At 48.4% G+C, this 17811-nt stretch overlaps 1 pseudogene; it reads left to right on the plus strand.

Annotated features, from left to right (window-relative positions):
- The first annotated feature begins 8984 nt into the window (after positions 1–8984).
- On the plus strand, positions 8985–15578 carry LOC103745365 (annotated as a pseudogene).
- Positions 15579–17811: the final 2233 nt, after the last annotated feature.

Raw genomic sequence — 17811 nt, forward strand, 5'->3', positions numbered from 1 at the left:
AAGCCTATGGCCTAATCTGATACCTGTAACTGACGACCTGTTGTAATTTTTTTAAGTTTACCTAATGATTAACAAGTGTCTCTCCTGTTAAATAATGTGCTGTTTCCACAGGATGTGTTAAAAGCTGTTTAAGTCTGGCAGGGTAAATAATACGCCCTATAACATTGCCGTCCCTGTGCTGTGGGTCACTTTAAATAGCCACAGAGGTGCTACTACATGGTAAAATTAGTTCCTCTTTATGCCTGTTCAGCAGCCTGGGAGGACTCAGAGTGCCTATCCCAAATGGCCCACTTGACTTTGGAGGAAGAACAAGGGGGATTTTCTTCCAACTTGGGATGACAAGGCTGCGCCCACACAGCTGTAGAGAGTAAATCCCTGTACCACATTTGTGCTGTCAGTAATGGACGGCCCCTCCCCTGCTTATGCCATAGTAAAAGGCCAAACAGTGAGTCAGTCTTTCTGTCCTATTAGCCTAGTAGGTCTATTTGTTTATACAGCTTAAGTCCTCTAACTGTGTGTTGAGATTGGGCTAGACCCTGCTCTAAGTTACTCCATCTTATATAACAATGGGTTTTTAAGCTTGTGGCTGGCCCTAGGAGGCTACATCTCACAAGGAGCCTTTGATTCCATTCTGAGGGAGAGGAATGACTACAGCCCCTGGATGGCCCCAGAAAGTGCTCCATTTGTGGGGCACCACACACCCAGCACAGACTGATGAATGACTTGCTTGTCTCTGGGACTAGAAATGGAGCCACACTATTCATCCATTGGGGAGAACTGAAACTTTGGGAGTGTATTAAATCATATCAGGAAACTAGGCCCAAGAACTTACCAGGCACAAGCAAGAAAGGATGTAACATCCTCACCTGGACCCCATAAAGTGCTGGGTCCCTAACACCACAATGGCATGGCCCCACACCAACCTGTCATCTGACACCTGCTCTACGAACCAAGGACAGACAAGCAGAGGGCCCTCCACTGTCCCTGGAGCTTCGGCTCAGCTAAGTCCCCCACTGCTGACATGGCCCACTCCACTGATGCCCATCTGGACCTGGACCTGACCCACTGTTCGCTGCTCTCAAACCCCGGTTTGCCCTTTTACCTCGCAGCTGAACGCTGCGGTTCATTCTCCAACCCTAACTCCAGCAGCCCCAGCAGCAGCTCCCTCCAGGCCCCAGTCTGGTTCCTTATCAATGCAGACTCTCTCTCAGCCCAGTTCTGAAACCTCTTGAACTCTGCTGCAATCTCTTTATTTGCAATCATCCTGTAAACCATATATATGCATGTCGATATCTTTACTGTATGATGTGTGATATGAGAGTTAATATTAGTAATTAAGATTGGAACAAAAGAGCTGATATTTCCCTTGGCCGAGTTACCAAGGTAGGCAGGATTAAATGACAAATCGCTGTCATGAAACTGCTAAATCTTGTGAATCTATTATTATTCATTAAATTCTGACACTAGGAAGACATAAACATGTTCATCTGCTTTTCTGGAATAGCATACTTACAACATTATATAGGTTCCTTTGTGATTTAAAGCTTACAACCACATTCAATGCCATTTTGTCTTGTTCTTTTAGCTAGACTGATTGTTTATATTTTCACCGTGATTCCTGGAACATTATATATTTAGGAAACATATAAATTAAAAATGTCAAACTTACTGATCTAATTTATGGTTTATGCCTTATTTAGATATGCCTTAAATTATTTTAACAAAACAATCCAATATGTATCTATCACTCAAGATACAGTGTTAGACTATCCAAGGTGATCCTAAGACCTAGCTTACTTTTGCATCAAGAGAGTTTCACTCCTGTAACTAGAAAGACATCCCCACCCATCAGAAGAACATGACCCCTGTCCCTGATACCTCAAGAATGAGGAGTGAAATGTCTGGAGGCAATGTGTTAGTGACTGAGCCTGGAAGGCACCCTGGGGCTGGTTCTGTGCTAACGCACCTTCAAATTTTTCTTTCCTTTGCCTTCTCCTGCAACCTGGGCATGTGCAGGAATGTGCCCTCTCCAAAGTGGCTCTCCATACAACTATGTACAGGTCTCCCTGATAAATCCTTCATCTTTCCCTTGTCCAGGGACAGCATCACTTTGGAAATGATTCCCTTGTTCTCCTTGCCTGCCACAGGCAATCAACCCTTCCCCATTCCCCTGTCTTGGCTGTGTTTACTTGGGCATTGCCCTCACCAAGATGGAAGGAAACCTCTTGTGTTCAGTGCTTGGCAATGGTTGAAATTGGGGAGAAGAGGAGCAGGGAGACAGTGAGAATATGAAAGTCTACAGGTAGGAGGCTAGGACAGTGCAAAGGACCTCTCAGACTACCCTTGACTGACCTTAGGGGCAGGAAACACAGGGAAAGAAGAGCTGAGGCTCCCAGCAGCCCACCAGCTCATCAGGGGATGGAGCAGGTCCAGCACACGTCTTACAGCAATCTACAGTCAAGAGATGCTCATTCCTGTGCAGACTAAACACCAAAGTGCTAAGGGGACAGTGAGTGGACAGTGAACGAAGCTAGGTCCAGGAACAAGACAGGAAGATCCTTGGTGGGGTAGGATTTTAGCCAAGGTAATTTGTCACATCGGGAAGGTAGTTTTGCAGTCCGCACAGCCTCTGTTAGAGCAAAACAGGAGCATTCTGTTGCCTTGGAGGAACAAGTGGGCTGTTGTGGCTCATGTAGCTTCTGGCTGATGAATGTTCCCCTGCTGAGCTAACATCAGGAAAGGAGAAAATACGGGAGTTTATCTAGGTAAGAAAGAGTGGAGAGATTTGCAGAGGAGAAAGGAAACAACAGGCAGATGCACACAGAGACCTGCGAGGCGTTAGAGACCACAAGTGGGAACGGGCCTGCTCTGGCTCGCCTGAGGTGGCAGAAAGAAACCTAGTCTATAGGAAAATGGCAAGACTTGGAGACAAGGCACTCTGAGGTGCTAGTTAGAAGGGAGTAACTAAGTCCTTTGAACAGAGGTACAGGATGTAAATAGCATAGTGATTTGAGTGGAAAATCTTGACCAGTAGAAAATCAAGTTTCTTGTGAGCAGATAGATTGTGTTCCCAACGCTCGCGAATGATCCCATTTCCTGTAACTCAGGAAAACACATTTCTCATCAGAAAACATAAAGCGTCCAGGAAGATCAGGTTCTGTGGCCCAGTTCCCCCCTTATGTCCCTAATGAGTATCTTTGCCTAGTTTCTACATTGCAAGCCGTTTTCAGGTGAAATGCATCCAAGTCCCCTGCTGGTGGAGGACACACAGCAACACGGATCTCTGAGCCCCTCGCTATGCCTCAGTCTGAACAGGAGAGTTTTCTCCAGATTTCTCCCAAAGGGTTCCAATCTGAGGAACCAAAGTCAATTATCTATCTATGACAGCAAGGGCCTCACAGAGTCCTTCCACATACTCACAGGCCCAAAGTGTAAGCCAGGCCTCTGGCCCCCACCCCACCTGCAGGAGTAGAAAGTGCTACAGATACCCAAAGGACTCCTTGACTGAGACTCCACTATCAGATGGAGACCTCTGGGATCAAGGACAGGCCCGAGACAGCTTCCTGAAGAGAAAGGCCTTGGGGAGAGATTTTGGTCTGGGACCCAGCAGCATTAAGGTCAGGTTATAATCTGGAGAAACTAGGGCCGCTGACAGTGGCAGGAAACAGTGCATGTGCAAGAGCCGCAGTCTCCCAGGAGCTCTGCACACATCAGGGCCTGACAGGAAGACTCACTCCCACATACAAGGGAGGACAGAGTGGCATCCATTGAGAACGGTCAGCATCTGACACAACCCTGCCCTGGGTGTATACATGGTACTTTACCACTGGCCTTGGGGGGTGCTCCTCCACAAGGACAGAGAGAAGGCATTCTCCCTGACTCACCACTTGGGATGAACTTACAGGAGCCTTGATGGTATGGAGACTCCAACTTAAGCACCCCACTGGGAGGACAGAGAAGGCTGGGCAGGGCAGGCCTCTCCCCACTCAACCCTCGTTTCACAGCCTGCAGTCAGTCCAGCCAGTGTGCAGTGCTCTGAACCTTTGATGTGCTAAGGCCCAGACGGTATCATCCAGGTTCACTTTAAAGAAATGTGTGTCCCATACTCCATGTGCTCCAGAAGGTCAGCACTGTTCCACACTCTTCGTGTTTACTGTCTCCCTCCACAACCTCAGGATGTGTACGCTGCTGCTGTCATGTCCATTTCACAGTCATGACAATGGAGGCCCGGAGAGTTTAGATTAACATGGCCAAGGTCACACAGGGAGTCCTGAGTGTTGTGATTTCCCAGGACATGAGTGCAGGTAGTTTGACCCCAGAACTTATACTTTGAACATTTATGATAAATTTCAAAATGTAAAATGAAAAGATTATTTGTCACATCAGGAAAGCAGTTTGCTGTCCCCACAGCCTCTGTCCCAGCCAGAAATGAGAATTCTATACCCCTGGAGAAACAAGTCATAGGCCACTGTGAATCACAGAGCCCCTGGTTGATGATGGGACCTGCTCTGACTCACCTGGGGTGGCAGAAAGAAACCTAGTCCATAGAAAAATGACAAGACTTAGAGACAAGGCACTCTGAGGTGCCTTGGAGAAGGAATTTAAGACTTCTGCTCTCCTCTGATAAGTTCCAAAGCAATGGGGCTTGTGCAACACAGGCTGGCCTTGGGCTAGGCAGCTGCGAGCGATCACGTGCTATTGGTGGCCACAGAAGAGCACCCCAGGTTGACTCTGAAACTGCAAGACCCAGATGTTTGGGGACACGAGCACCAAAGAGCTGAAGCCTGCTTGTGACAATGGAGGCCCAGATAGTTTAGACAACATGACCAAGGTCACACCGGGAGTCCTGGGTGTTGTGATTTCCCAGGACATGATTACAGGCAGTTTGACCCTAGAACTTGTACTTTGAACATCTATAATAAATTTCAAAATGTAAAATAAGCAGGACAGACCGGGAGCCACAGCCATCCCAGACACTGACTTTGGCCAAGAACTCTGCTCCTCTTAGAGATGCTGCCGCCCAAGAAGAAAGGTGTGCTAAATTTTAGACGGAGGAACAAGGCGTGTGTGCAAAACCCACGTCGCCATCTTTGATGTCTAGGAGCATCCCAATGTCACCAGCTTTGTGTAAGGCCACAGCCACAGCCCTTCTACAAGTAAGAACAATCTCCCATGCAAGACCACCATCTGTTCTGGGCATCCAGATCTATCCCCAAATAAATATGGCCTCCTCTATCACACCCTGAAGGAGGCCACCAACCTCCTGCATCAGTTTTGGCTTCTCACTACTGGACTGTGACAGCTGGTAACTGACTGTCACTGATGTGCCCCTCCCTTTGGGTGCACTCCTGCAGCACAGTAACTGGTTGGTATTGCAGTGCTATGTGGAAGGCCACGTCCTGTTCCCCATTGGGCTGTAGACCCTTGTGTGGATGAGACACAAAATACCAACCTCTGCCTTCCTCACTCACTTATACACAGCACACATGAAAAGAACAGAAGGAAAGGAAATGAAAATGGAGTTCCATCCTTGAGAAGTAACCCAGTGTGTCAAAACCGTCTAGAGTATCCTGAAGGCCCCACAAGGTGGGTGTGGAATTTCTTACCATGGCTTGCGGACAGAGGAAATAGGAAAGCAGACATATGGGCAACCTCACTAAAACACTATGACTCCCAGACTACACAGAGCTGTCATCCATGGCAAATCTCAGATCCAGGTCCTAAACAAGGAGCCAGGAGCAGGCAAGACAGTTGTGAACATCTAGGGGCAGTCAAGTCCCAGAGATCGATAAAACTGATCCCATTCTCCTCCTCCACAGAGAAGGAAGGCTGTGACTGGGTTAGGTAGACATTTAGGTGAGCTCAATGACAGAAACCTGAAGGCAAGAAGCTATTGTGCCGGGGGGGGGGGGGTGTGTGTCTGTGTCTGTATCTATGTAACTGATATTTCCCCTACGAAACTGAGTAGCTTAAGAACTAAAAGTCACCACACATTTCTTCTGTCTTTTCCTAGCTGTCTGATCATGCTGTGCGTGCAGATGGGGGCTTAGTGGAACTTACCGAGTGGGAAGAGAGATGCCAAAGCAGAGCTCATGTTCCTCTGGTGAGACAGGCGGATCCCCGGAGCACTTTGGTCAGTCCACCTAGCCTGACTTGCACAGTTCTAGGCCAATAAGAGATCCTGCCTCAAAATGAAAAAGATAAAAGCCTATGGCAGACACAGCTGTAACCTAGTACTGCGGAGGTGGAGACAGGAGGATCAGAAGTTGAAAGCCATAGTCAGCTACATAACCAGCTTGATTCCAGCATGGGCTATAAGCTCATGTCCTTCTGCTCAATCTGTACTAAACTGAGGCTCTTGTCTCACCACTCCTGTGGTGAGCAGAAGGGAAAGCAGAAGAGAGTGTGGGTCCCAGGCCTTACCCACTAACACCAGAAGGGCCAGACCGGTCCGAAAGAAGGATAAACATTTCCACAGAGCCAAACAAGCCTGAGAGTCCACAGGTGGGAGGTTAGTGCAGTGGAAAGGGTCTTCTCAGCCAACCTGGACTGTGATCTCAGGGCCAGGAGACACAAGGAAAGAAGAGCTGGGGCTCCCAGCAGCCACCACCTCATAGGGGATGGAGCAGGTCCAGCACACACCTTACACTGATCTACAGTCAGGAAACACTCGTTCCTGTGCAGACTAAACAACATGCTAAGGGAACAATGAGTGGGAAGCGAACAGAGTTGGGCTCAGGCCCAAAGCAGAAAGTTCCTTGATGAGACAGCGTTCTTGCTAACTCTGAACAGAGACACAGGATGCAAATGGCATTGGAGCCTCGTGGCTTTGGGGGGAGGAATTCAACAGGGAAGCCAGGTCTATTGTGAGTAAATAGGTTGTGTTCCTGACACTTGGAAATGGGATATGTGATATGTGATACCAGAAAGCATTCACAAAGACACGGAACTGTGATCTCAGGTTCTGTGGTCCAGGTCCCCCCTCATGCCGTTGATGAGCCCCTACATCCTGGACCCCTACATCCACACCCTGGACCCCTGGAAAAGTCTCAGGAACACAGGCCCTGGTGCCCCTCCTTATGCCTCTGTCTGGCTTTCTTTCCTAAAGAAACCAAAGGCAATTAATTACCTGTGACAGCAAGGACCTCTCAAAGTCCACCCTTTCACAGACACAAGTCATAAGACAAGTCTCTAGACCTCACCCTGCCTGAATGAGTGAGGAATGCAGCGAGAGACCCAGAGGGACCCTTGAGTAGGAAGCCAAGGTCAGAGGGAGTCTTCCGGTATCAGTAAGAGGTACAAGAAGCTCCTCTATAGATAAACGCCATGGGGAGGGCCTTCCTGCTGGGAATCACCAGTAGCACGGTCAGGTTAGGATCTACAGAGACAAGGCCTGGAGACAATGACGGCAGCCCGCACATGCATGAAGCTAGTGTCTCCCAGGAACTCTGCACACAGCAGGACCTGACGGGAAGCCTCACCATCAGGCACATTGGAGAATGAGGTAGCAGCATTGCAGGCAGCCCTAGCCTATGTGCAGTCTACACTGGTAGACTGGGGATAAGGGAAGTTCCTGAAAACCATGACTGAATCTTCCCCTAAAAGAAAAGGCAAGAGAAATCTTCCTGGCTTACTACCTGGGATGACCAGACAGGGCACTCCTATATCCTCGTAGTCAAGAGACCTTGACTTGGGTACCAAACTCAGAGGCCAGAAAAAGGTTGGGCAGGAAAGGATACTTCACAGCCTAGACTCACTCCTACTGAGTGGGCTGTAAGTCCAATTAGACAGCTATTGGTTGCTCCTAAAATAAAAGAATCACTATTGCAACACTGGTGTCTTGCTAAATTGGTGATTGTTGGTCATTGTTATGGTTCATGGGCTTTACAGACGGGTAGGTCTATTGATTGACTTTTCTCCCTTGGCATTTTACATAGACTCTTCAGATGTTGTGAGTGCTAGTCCTCAGGAATGAGGCTTCAAGGTCAGTTCCAGCTCAGTTCCTCTAAGTCCTATGTCCAAAGTATGTGATATCTTCAGTAATAGAGTCTTACCTTCAAGTTCTGGGGGACAACCTAAAGCCATGACAATATCCTATATCGTTTTAGGGAGTCTTTTAGACTCTCCTGAGCAACAGCTTGAAGGAATATTTTCCATGCCTGGTCTGGGGATTTTGTTAGATAGTCTATAGATCTTGGGGAAATTATTCTCACTCTGTATGGCATAACTCCATTATATATATTTTTATTTTTATTATTGAATTTTATGTATATGAATGTATTGCCTGAATTTGTATAAGTGCACCCATGTCATGCAACGCCCATGGAGGTCAGAAGGGAGCATTAGATCCCCTGGAACTGGAGTTATGGATGATTGTTAGCTGCATGTGGGTGTTAAGAATCAAATCCAGGTCATCTTCAAGAGCAGCCAGTACTCTTAACCACTGAACCATCTCTCCAGCCCCAATATATATGTTTTTAAGTAAGCTTATAAAAATACTCCCTGTGGTTTTCTCAAAACCTTGGTGTTATTCCCTTCTTTCTCCCTCCCCTTTGCATTTAGAACATTTAACCTAAATTTCAAAGTGTGTCCCCCTAAAACGTAATTAATATGTTACAACAGAAAGGGAATTTTCTGTCAATACAGCCCTCTGTCCTACCAGGACACAAGCACTTTGCAGCCCTTGAGGACCATGCCTTGGGCGCTTGTGACTCATGGTGCACCTGTCTCCTGAATGTCCATCCACTGTTATAACACCAAATAAGGGGTAAATGGTGGGAGTTATCTACAAAGAGTATGAGAGATTTGCAGGTGGGGGAGGAAGTAGACAAGTACACATACAGGGGTCCAGCAGCACTGTGAACTGCGAGTGAAGACCAGAGACTCCAGCTTCTGTCTTCAGTGCTTAGGGACAAGGCACTCTGAGATACTAGCAGGGAGAGGAAAATACCTAAGTTCTGTCTTCTCTGTTGCGTTCCAGAGCCATGGGACTGGCACAAAGGAGCTTGGCACTGGGCTGGGCGACTGCCATCTTGCTGCTACTGATGGTCATGGCAGAGCGTCCCGAGTGGACTTTGAATGGCAAGGCCCAGGTGTTTGCAGACCGAAGCACCCAGGAGATAGAGGCCGTGCACAGCTTCCTGGTGAACAGGATGGAGCTGGAGCTTCAGCCTTCTAAGCCGCCAGCTTTGGACAAGAACTCTGTGTTCCTCATCAAACTGCTGCTGCTGCCCAAGAAGGATGTGCTGGATTTTCTGGATAAAGGAACAGACTGTCCTGTGTGAGAAGCCCGTGTGGTCATCTTCTCTGGTGCCCAGGAGCACCCTAATGTCACCGAGTTTTCTGTGGGGCCACTGGCTCAACCCATCTACAGGAAAGAACTATCCTCCAGGCCAGGGAAACATCAATCCTGGGCATCGAGCCCGTGTGGTCATCTTCTCTGGTGCCAAGGAGCACCCTAATGTCACTGAGTTTTCTGTGGGGCCACTGGCTCAACCCGTCTACAGGAAAGAACTATCCTCCAGGCCAGGGAAACATCAATCCTGGGCATCCAGACCCATGTCCAAAACAGAGTATGAGCTCCTATATGACACGCTGAGGGAATCCATGAAGCCCCTGACTCAGTTTTTCCTTGACATCACGGGCTTCTCACTGGAGGACTGTAATGGCCAGTGTCTGACCTTCACCAATGTGGCCCCCCGTAGTGTAGAGACTAGGCATCGTAACACCATGTTTATCTTACAGCGCATTGTGAAAGGCTATGTCCTACAACCCACTGGACTGGAGATCATCATGAATCATGGGAGCACAAATGTCCAGGACTGGAGAGTGGTTCAGGTCTGGTATAATGACAGGTTCTACAACAGCCCAGAAATATGGGCTCAGAAATATGCAGAGGGAGAAGTAGACATAGTGGTCTTCAAGGAGTTGCCATCCAAGAGCACAGAACAGTCACCACTCTCCTACAAGCCCCATAGAGAATTCCCCAAACCTATCAGCGAGTCTGACTCCCATGTGGTACAAGCCAATGATCCCCAATACATCATAGAGGACAACACTTGTGATCTTTAGGGACTGGAGTTTCTCCTTCTGGCTGCAATCCTCTTCTGGGTTCCAGATCCTGAATGTGCACTTCGGGGACGAGCATATAGACTATGAGGTCGGTGTGCAAGCAGCTGTGGCCCTGGAGAAAAAACACACACCTGAAGGCATGGAGACCAGGACCACAGATATGGGCTGAAACCTGGGTAGTGTTACTCCTGAGTTAGCCTCTGGCATTGACTGTCCAGACACAGCCCCTTCCTGGACGTGATCCACTACTATGACAATGACAGCCCTGTCCTTTATCCATGAGCCCTTTGCCTCTTTGAGATGCCTTCTGGGGTGCCTGTTAGTCCTATCTTTAACAGCAACTTTGCAGGCAGCTCAGATTTAATGGGACATATGCTGGTGCTGCGGACAACCTCAACAATCTACAATTTCATTTTCATCTGAGACTACATCTTCCACCCTAACAGGGTGATGGAAGCCAAAATGCATGCCACGGGCTATGTCCACACCACTCTCTATACCCCTGAGGGGTTGGGCCATGAAACTCGCCTGTACACCAACCTACATGGAAACATCTGTCCCTCCCTAGTGCATTACCTCATTGACCTGGACGTGGCAGGTAGGACTTGAGATCTGACTCTCCCTATCAGCCAACTGCTTCTTATAAACAACTTCACAGGAGACAGGGCTAAGACTCCCTGGAATAAAATCAGGCACATTCATTCAGTGTCCTTCCCCCGTAATGAAACATCAGAAAAATGGTGGCAGTGAGCAGCACCCTTTGTTTACCAGAGTGTTAGGTGTGTGTCCGCCCAGGAGGAAGAGCCACAGAGGGAAAGAAATGCCACTTCCTAGCACTTTGAGCTAGACTATAGTGCCACATAGAGATGCTTAGTGTGTTTCTGGGTAAATGATGTCACCACAGAGGAATGACAGGACTGATGCTGGACACCAAATCCAGTAACAGAACAAGGCCACGGGGATCAGGTCGGTGGCTTACAACTGCTCTACTTGGGCATCCAGCACAGAGAACACTAACAGTGCTTAAGGCTGCAGGAACACCTTCTGTTACTTCTCCAAAGTTAAAACCACAGCAATCGGGCTGTATCAAAGCTCCGCAGAGACCAGCCTAGGGTCGCCCTGACACTGCCACAGTTGCCATGACCGACCTATGTCCTCCAGCTCCTCTGGCATGCGGTTTACATAGTCTCCCTGGTCACACTGCTAGCCTAGTACTTCACCCCAGGACTCCTTCCTCCTAGTGGCTGGCTACAGATGTGGGCTATGTTGGAGATCCCAGGTCAGAGGGAGGAGGTATCTGTTCCAAATCTTGTCTCTCACCCGTCTCCCCTTATGCTCCCAGGCACCAAGATCAGCTTCAAGACACTGCAGACCAAGCAGGGAAGCACAAGACACGACCAGGTCCATCCTACACCTGAGCAGACAGAGTACTCCCATGAGCGCCAGGCCACCTTCCCCTTTGTACAGACTCTGCCCCAGTGTACGCTCTTCAGCAGTCCCAAAGAGGACATCTGGGGCCACAAGCACAGCTGCAGCCTGCAGACCTACTCCACATCTAAGCACTGGCTGCCACAAGGATCACAGGATGATGTGGCTGTTACCTGGGCCAGGTAAGGAGTCCCAGAGAAGCTGGGGAGGAGAGTCAGGGGCTTCCCTCTTTGATTGCAAGTGTCTGTGGTTCAGTGCTTGAGGCTTGGAGTCTGTGAGTCCTCATGCACTCAGGGAGGGAGGGGAGGTGCTCATAGGTCTCCTGGCCCTCGAATGGCTGTAGACAGTGTTGCAGAGTCCCAGGATATAGTCACCCATTCTTGGAAATGCAGCAACTTCCCCATCTTTGGCCCTGAGGATGTCCCCTTAGAGGGACTAAGAGGCCATCTGACTTCTTGGCCTGTAGGTACTCCCTGGCAGTGACCAAGTACCAGGAGTCTGAGTGGTGCAGCACAAGCCTCTACAACCAGAACCACCCCTGGGACACCTCCCCCCATGATCTTTGAAGACTTCCTTCAAAATGATGAGAGGATTGAAGATGAGGTACCAGACCAGTCCTTCCTACCCACCTCTAGCCAGACCTGTTCCTGGCCCAAGACTTGTGGGGTGGAGAGCAGTTCAGAGGTCATGACAGGTAGGCCAAACTCTTTTAAATGGGGCTGAGGACATTTCAGGAAATTTGTAGGTACATCTAAAATGCCCCCAGAGTGTTCCCAAGGGTCGATACTCAGCACTGACTGCCTACCCACTGAACCCTGTGTTTCTTCCATAGGATTTTGTGGCCTGGGTGACAGTGGGATTCCTGCAAACACCCCATTCTGAGGATGTCCCCCACGAGGCCACACCTGAGAACTCTACCGGCTTCGTGCTCCAGCCCTTCAACTTCAGTCAAACAAAGCCAGGTACAACTGTCACCATTATATCAGCACTGGATGCCTGAGGACAGGTCCTACCTGATGCCTCCTCCTTATAGCTACAATGGACTACAATCCTGTGTAAAGACTCCAGCCCCAGCTCCTGTCTAATAATCCCAGAGCCCCACAAGGTAAATAATAAACCCTTAAGATCTGAGTTTCATGTGTTGCTTCTTAGTGCTGTGGAGGGCATGGGCCACACACTCAGATGAGTGGCCATGGGCTCCATCTATGTCTGTCTTCTGCATGCCAAAAAGGCCTCCGTGACCAGGACAAAGCTCTTGGAATTCTGTAGCAGGTGGGCTTTTCAATATCTGAGGTTCTCAGCTCCCTCTCGGGGAATTGTCCCTCAGTGGTGGGCCTGCAAAATCTGCTAAGGAGAAATCTAAGAAAATTAACAACATCGCACCCTTAGGCCATTGCTGTAGCATCTAAGGTTTACCCCAAGAACTCTTTATCAACCTAGGAATGACATATGTATATGCTGAGTCTTTGTAGTATTGTCTGTAACAACAAAAGTCTGCAGACAACCTACTTTGCGTCTGTGGGGAAGAATAGTTTGATAAACTAGCACAGCTACATGGTGCCAAGGGAAAGAAAAAGTTTATGATCAAGACTATGGGGAAAACCCCGCAGGGTACATTAAATAGTCGAAGAAAATGCACAATGTGTTAACTTTTGTGTAAAAATAGGATAAAACGAAAGATCCAGCTTACAGGAATTGAAGGCTTATAGTTGCCCTCAAAAATCTGAAAGAAACAGGAAACCAGACTTTTCCATTATGACTTTATTAGGAACATGGCCCTTAACCCAGAGCTGGAGCTGGAGTGAGCTTAGTTGGTAATGTGCTTGCCACACTTACATGAGGACCAAAAGAAGAGGATGGCAGCTCATATCCGTAACCATAGCACTGGGGTGAGGGTAGAAGAGATAGGCTGATCCCTTGAGCATCCTGGCCAGCCGGTCCAGCAGTTCAGCGAGACAGCCTGTCTCAAAAAATTAGGTGGAAAGTAAGTGAGACAACTGACTGTGATCTCCCAGGAATGTATACATATGAACATGAACATACACACACCTACACACAGACACATGTGCACAAACACATCCACACAACCACCACATACCAAAAAAGTGGAAAGAAATTAAAAGAATAAAGAGATCCCAAGCTGAGAAGTTACCCAAGGTGTGTGGGAATTGTTTAGAGAACCCTAAAGAACTGACGAGGTCGGTGCACTTTCCTACCCTGGGGCCGTGGACAGAGGAAACGGAGAAGCAGAGAAGGGACCCCACATTGTCTGTATACTGCTATGCCTCCAAAGTTGTGCAGAACTGTCACTCACAACACCACTAAGGTAGTCCTTATCATTGTGATTTAACAGGACTTGAACCCTAGACAGTTTGATCTCAAAGCCTGAATTTTGAGCCTCTGCCTGAAATTTCAAAATGCATCCCCCCTAAAAGGTAATGTGTTGCATCAAAAGGTAGTTTTGTGGTCAGTAAAGCTCTCTGTCCCACCAGGACATGTGCATGTTGCAGTCCTAGAGAACCAAGCCTTGGTCTGCTGTGACTCGTGGTGCCTCTGGATGACTAAAATATCACCAAGGAAAGGGGGGAAACTGGCAGTTTATCAGCACAAGAGATGCTATGAAAGATACGTAGATGGAGGAGGAAACAAGCACACACAGGGGACCAGACAGTGATCTGAACCATGAGAAGAGACCCAAAGACTCCAGCTCTGGCTCCAGCTTGGATGAGTCAGCCACAGGAGCTCAGGTGGTAGGAAAATGACTGTGCTTAGGGACAAGGCACTCTGAGGTACAACTTTGGAACTGGAAATGCCTAAGTCCTCTCCTCTACTTGGCTACATTCCAGAGCCATTTGGTTGATATGAAGGAGCTTGGCACCAGGCTGGGTGACTGTCATCTTAGTGCTGTAGCACCTCAGATGCACGAGTTGTGCATGCCCAGCTTCCTGATGGTCCGTGCACAGCTTCCTGATGGTCCGTGCACAGCTTCCTGATGAACAGGATGGAGCTGAAGCTTCAGGCATCCAAAACACTGACTCTGGCCGAGAACTCAGTGTTCCTCATTGAGATGCTGCTGTCCAAGTAGAAAAACATGCTGAATTTTCTAGATGAAAGAAAAAAATGTCCCATGGGGGAAGTTCATGGCATCATCCTCTTCGGTGCCCAGGAACACCCCAGTGTAACTGCGTTTGCTGTGGGGCCCTACCATGGCCCAACATCAAAGTAGTATTCCCAAAGTCAGGGTACCATAGGCCCTGGGTTTCAAAACTCAACCCCAAAGCACAATACAGAGGAACATAGAATTGTCTACAAAACTGGAGGAGACAACCAAGCTCCTGTATCATCTTTCTTCTCGACACCACCAGCTTCTCACTACAGGACTGTTGCAGCCAGTGCCTGACCTTCACCAGTGTGGCTCCCCATGGCATGGAGTTCACCAGCGCCTGTTTCATACAGTGCTATCTGGGAAGCCACATCCTTCACCTCACTGGGATGGAGATCCTTGTGGGTCATGGGAGCACAAATGCCTAGCACTGAAGAATGGAGCCACTCTGGTATACTGGCAAGTCCTACCACAACCCAGAGGAACTGGTTCAGAAACATTTGGAAAGCCAGGTGTGGTGGCACACGCCTTTAATCCCAGCACTCAGGAGGCAGATCTCTGTGATATTGAGGCCAGTCTTGTCTACATAGCAAGTTCGAGGCCAGCTGGGGCTACAGGGAGACCCTGTCTCAAAAAAAACAAAAAAAAAAAGTCCCAAGCCAGTGTTCACAGGGAGTAAATACTAAGCATTGTCCAGCCGGCTGAACTCTGTGTCTCCCATAGGATTTTGTGACCTGGGTGATGGTGGGGTTCCTGCACATCCCCACTTTGAGAATGTCCCAAGCATGGTCATACTTGGAAAATCCATGGCTTCTTTCTCTAAATCTTCAATTCTTCCCCAGAGGATCAGTCTGTTGTATCCAGAGACACTGTGATCATGTGAGCCATGTTACAAAGGCCACAACTATGTTGGGGCCTGGAGCCCTGAGGACAGGTCCTGCCTGATGCTCCTCCTTTCACCTACAGTCCTGTGTGAAAGTCCAGCCCCAGCTCCTGCCTAATGACCCCAGAGCTCCCCAAGGGCCGACACACTAAACCTTTCAGTTTCCACGATTATATGTTACTTAGATCTGTGGAAAGCATAACACCACATACGCAGACGGTGTTCATGGGCTCTAACCATGTTTTTCTAGTGTACCCCCAATGTGATACGGAATTTCTGTATCAGAAGAGTTTTTCGCTATCTGAGGCTTTCTGCTCCCTCTCATGGAGACTGTAGGTGAACAGTCCCACTTCATAGATGGGCGTGAAGAAGGACTCTGTGTTGGGGGCTGGAGAGATGGCTCAGCAATTAAAAGCACCGACTGCTCGTGCAGAGGACCCGGGTTCAGTTCCCAGCACTCACGTGACAGCTAACAACCATCCATAATTCCAGTTTTGGGGGAACCTGACACCCTCTTCTGGCCTCCACGGGCACTGCACGACATGGATGCACTTACATACATGCAGGCAATACACTCATACACATAAAATAAAAACAATAACAAAATATTAAAAAAGAAAGAAGCTGCATATGTGTGACTGTATGTCTCTGTGTATGCATGTGCGTGCACATGCATGTGTGTGTGTGCATATGTAGGCAACTGCATACTTCTGTGTGTGTGTGTGTGTGTGTGTGAGAGAGAGAGAGAGAGAGAGAGACTATTGCCACCCCAGCCACATGAAAGGTAGCTTGACTGAAGGCTCGCTCCCCCTTTGTGCTTCTGTCTTTTCCTGATTGATGGTGCTGTGTATGCAATAGGGGCTCAGTGGTTCTTGCTGAGGGGGAGCAGAGGCAGAGTGAGCAGAGCTCAGAGGCCCATTGGACACTGACAAAAACGGGGCAGAAAGAGGGAAAGCAAGGGAATAAGATATGATGTGAAGGACAGGAGAAAGGAAGACACAGACACCAGGAAATCCAGAGCCCAGAGTGAGTGGCAGAAGGCCACTGCAGAGCACTATGGGGGACAGAGGCCAGCACTGCCAGGAGGCACATTACAGGGAGTGGACATGCCTCTGGTCTGCATCTGGGAGGGTCATTGGCTGCCAAGTTCTCCCTTGGCCTCTATGACTCTCTTGTCATTGTGTCCCTCTCCCTGATGCCCACTTACGTCAGAAGAGAGGGCTCCAAGCCTCTCTTCCGCATGTCCTTCCTTCTGGCAATGCAGAGTGACATTTGGAGATAAAATATTATAGAGTATGAGATCATCCATGAAGGACATGGAGACAAGAAGTGCACACTCCCCACTGTAGAACCAAGCATTGCCATCTGAAAGATCGCAGTCAGTCAGCGGTACAGCTGCAGGGAGGGAAGAGCCGGGAGAGCCTGGAGGATTTAGGGACGGGGAATATCTCCCTGATATTGTGGTACTGGGTGCCTGTCATTACACACTTGTGAGGATCCCCTGGATGCACTCCAAGCATGAACCCCAGCATAAACTATGAGTTCTTGGTGGTGATGGGATGTCCCTGTGGTTCAGTAGTTGCCACACGTGGGCTGACAGTAAGGGAGGTACAGGTAGAGGGCAGGGGATGTAGACTCTACCCCTAGTCTTCAATTTGCTATTAAGCTAAAACTCCTCTAAAACATGAAGTCCATCAACACTGCCTCACAGGTGGGAGGGGGATGAATCATAAGACCCATCTTACCCTGAGGAGCTACAAGCAGCTAGTGGTTGGTGGGGGAGGGGAGTCAGGTTCCTCAGTAGCCACTGCTAAGTTACCCCTATCCAGTTAATAACCTCCAAACACGCTCATATGAGTAACCTAATTAAATGCAGTGGGAGGTAGGAAGGAAGGGAGGGAGGGAGGGGAGGAGGGAGGGAGGGAAGTGAGACATGAGGGCTCGGATTCTGAGGTTGTAGACATAGTGAGCTAATCAGCTGTAGCTCACCACCTATGAAAAGCATTGAAGGAGCTTCAAAGGAAAGACTGGGCAGAACTTCACATAGAAAAGTTAATAGAGAAAAGGCATCTTTGAGTTTCAAGAACATAGCTCTGCATTAACCTCAGAAGGAGTTTGAGCTTGCTCCTTCGTACATTCTTTTTATGTTTGACTTTATTTTTATCCATTACACTAAAGAAGATATTTTGGGAAACCAACATTCAGACATTTAACTGTGACATAAAGATTTAAAAGATGATCAAATACAGCATCAGCCAAAGCATATTAATATTTAGAAGTAACTAAAAATTTGCAATAGAAGAATGTTTTTTCCAAGTTAAGTTTG

The sequence above is a fragment of the Nannospalax galili genome, unplaced genomic scaffold (genome assembly GCF_000622305.1).
Source record: "Nannospalax galili isolate Female #2095 unplaced genomic scaffold, S.galili_v1.0 scaffold302, whole genome shotgun sequence".
Taxonomy (NCBI): Eukaryota; Metazoa; Chordata; class Mammalia; order Rodentia; family Spalacidae; genus Nannospalax; species Nannospalax galili.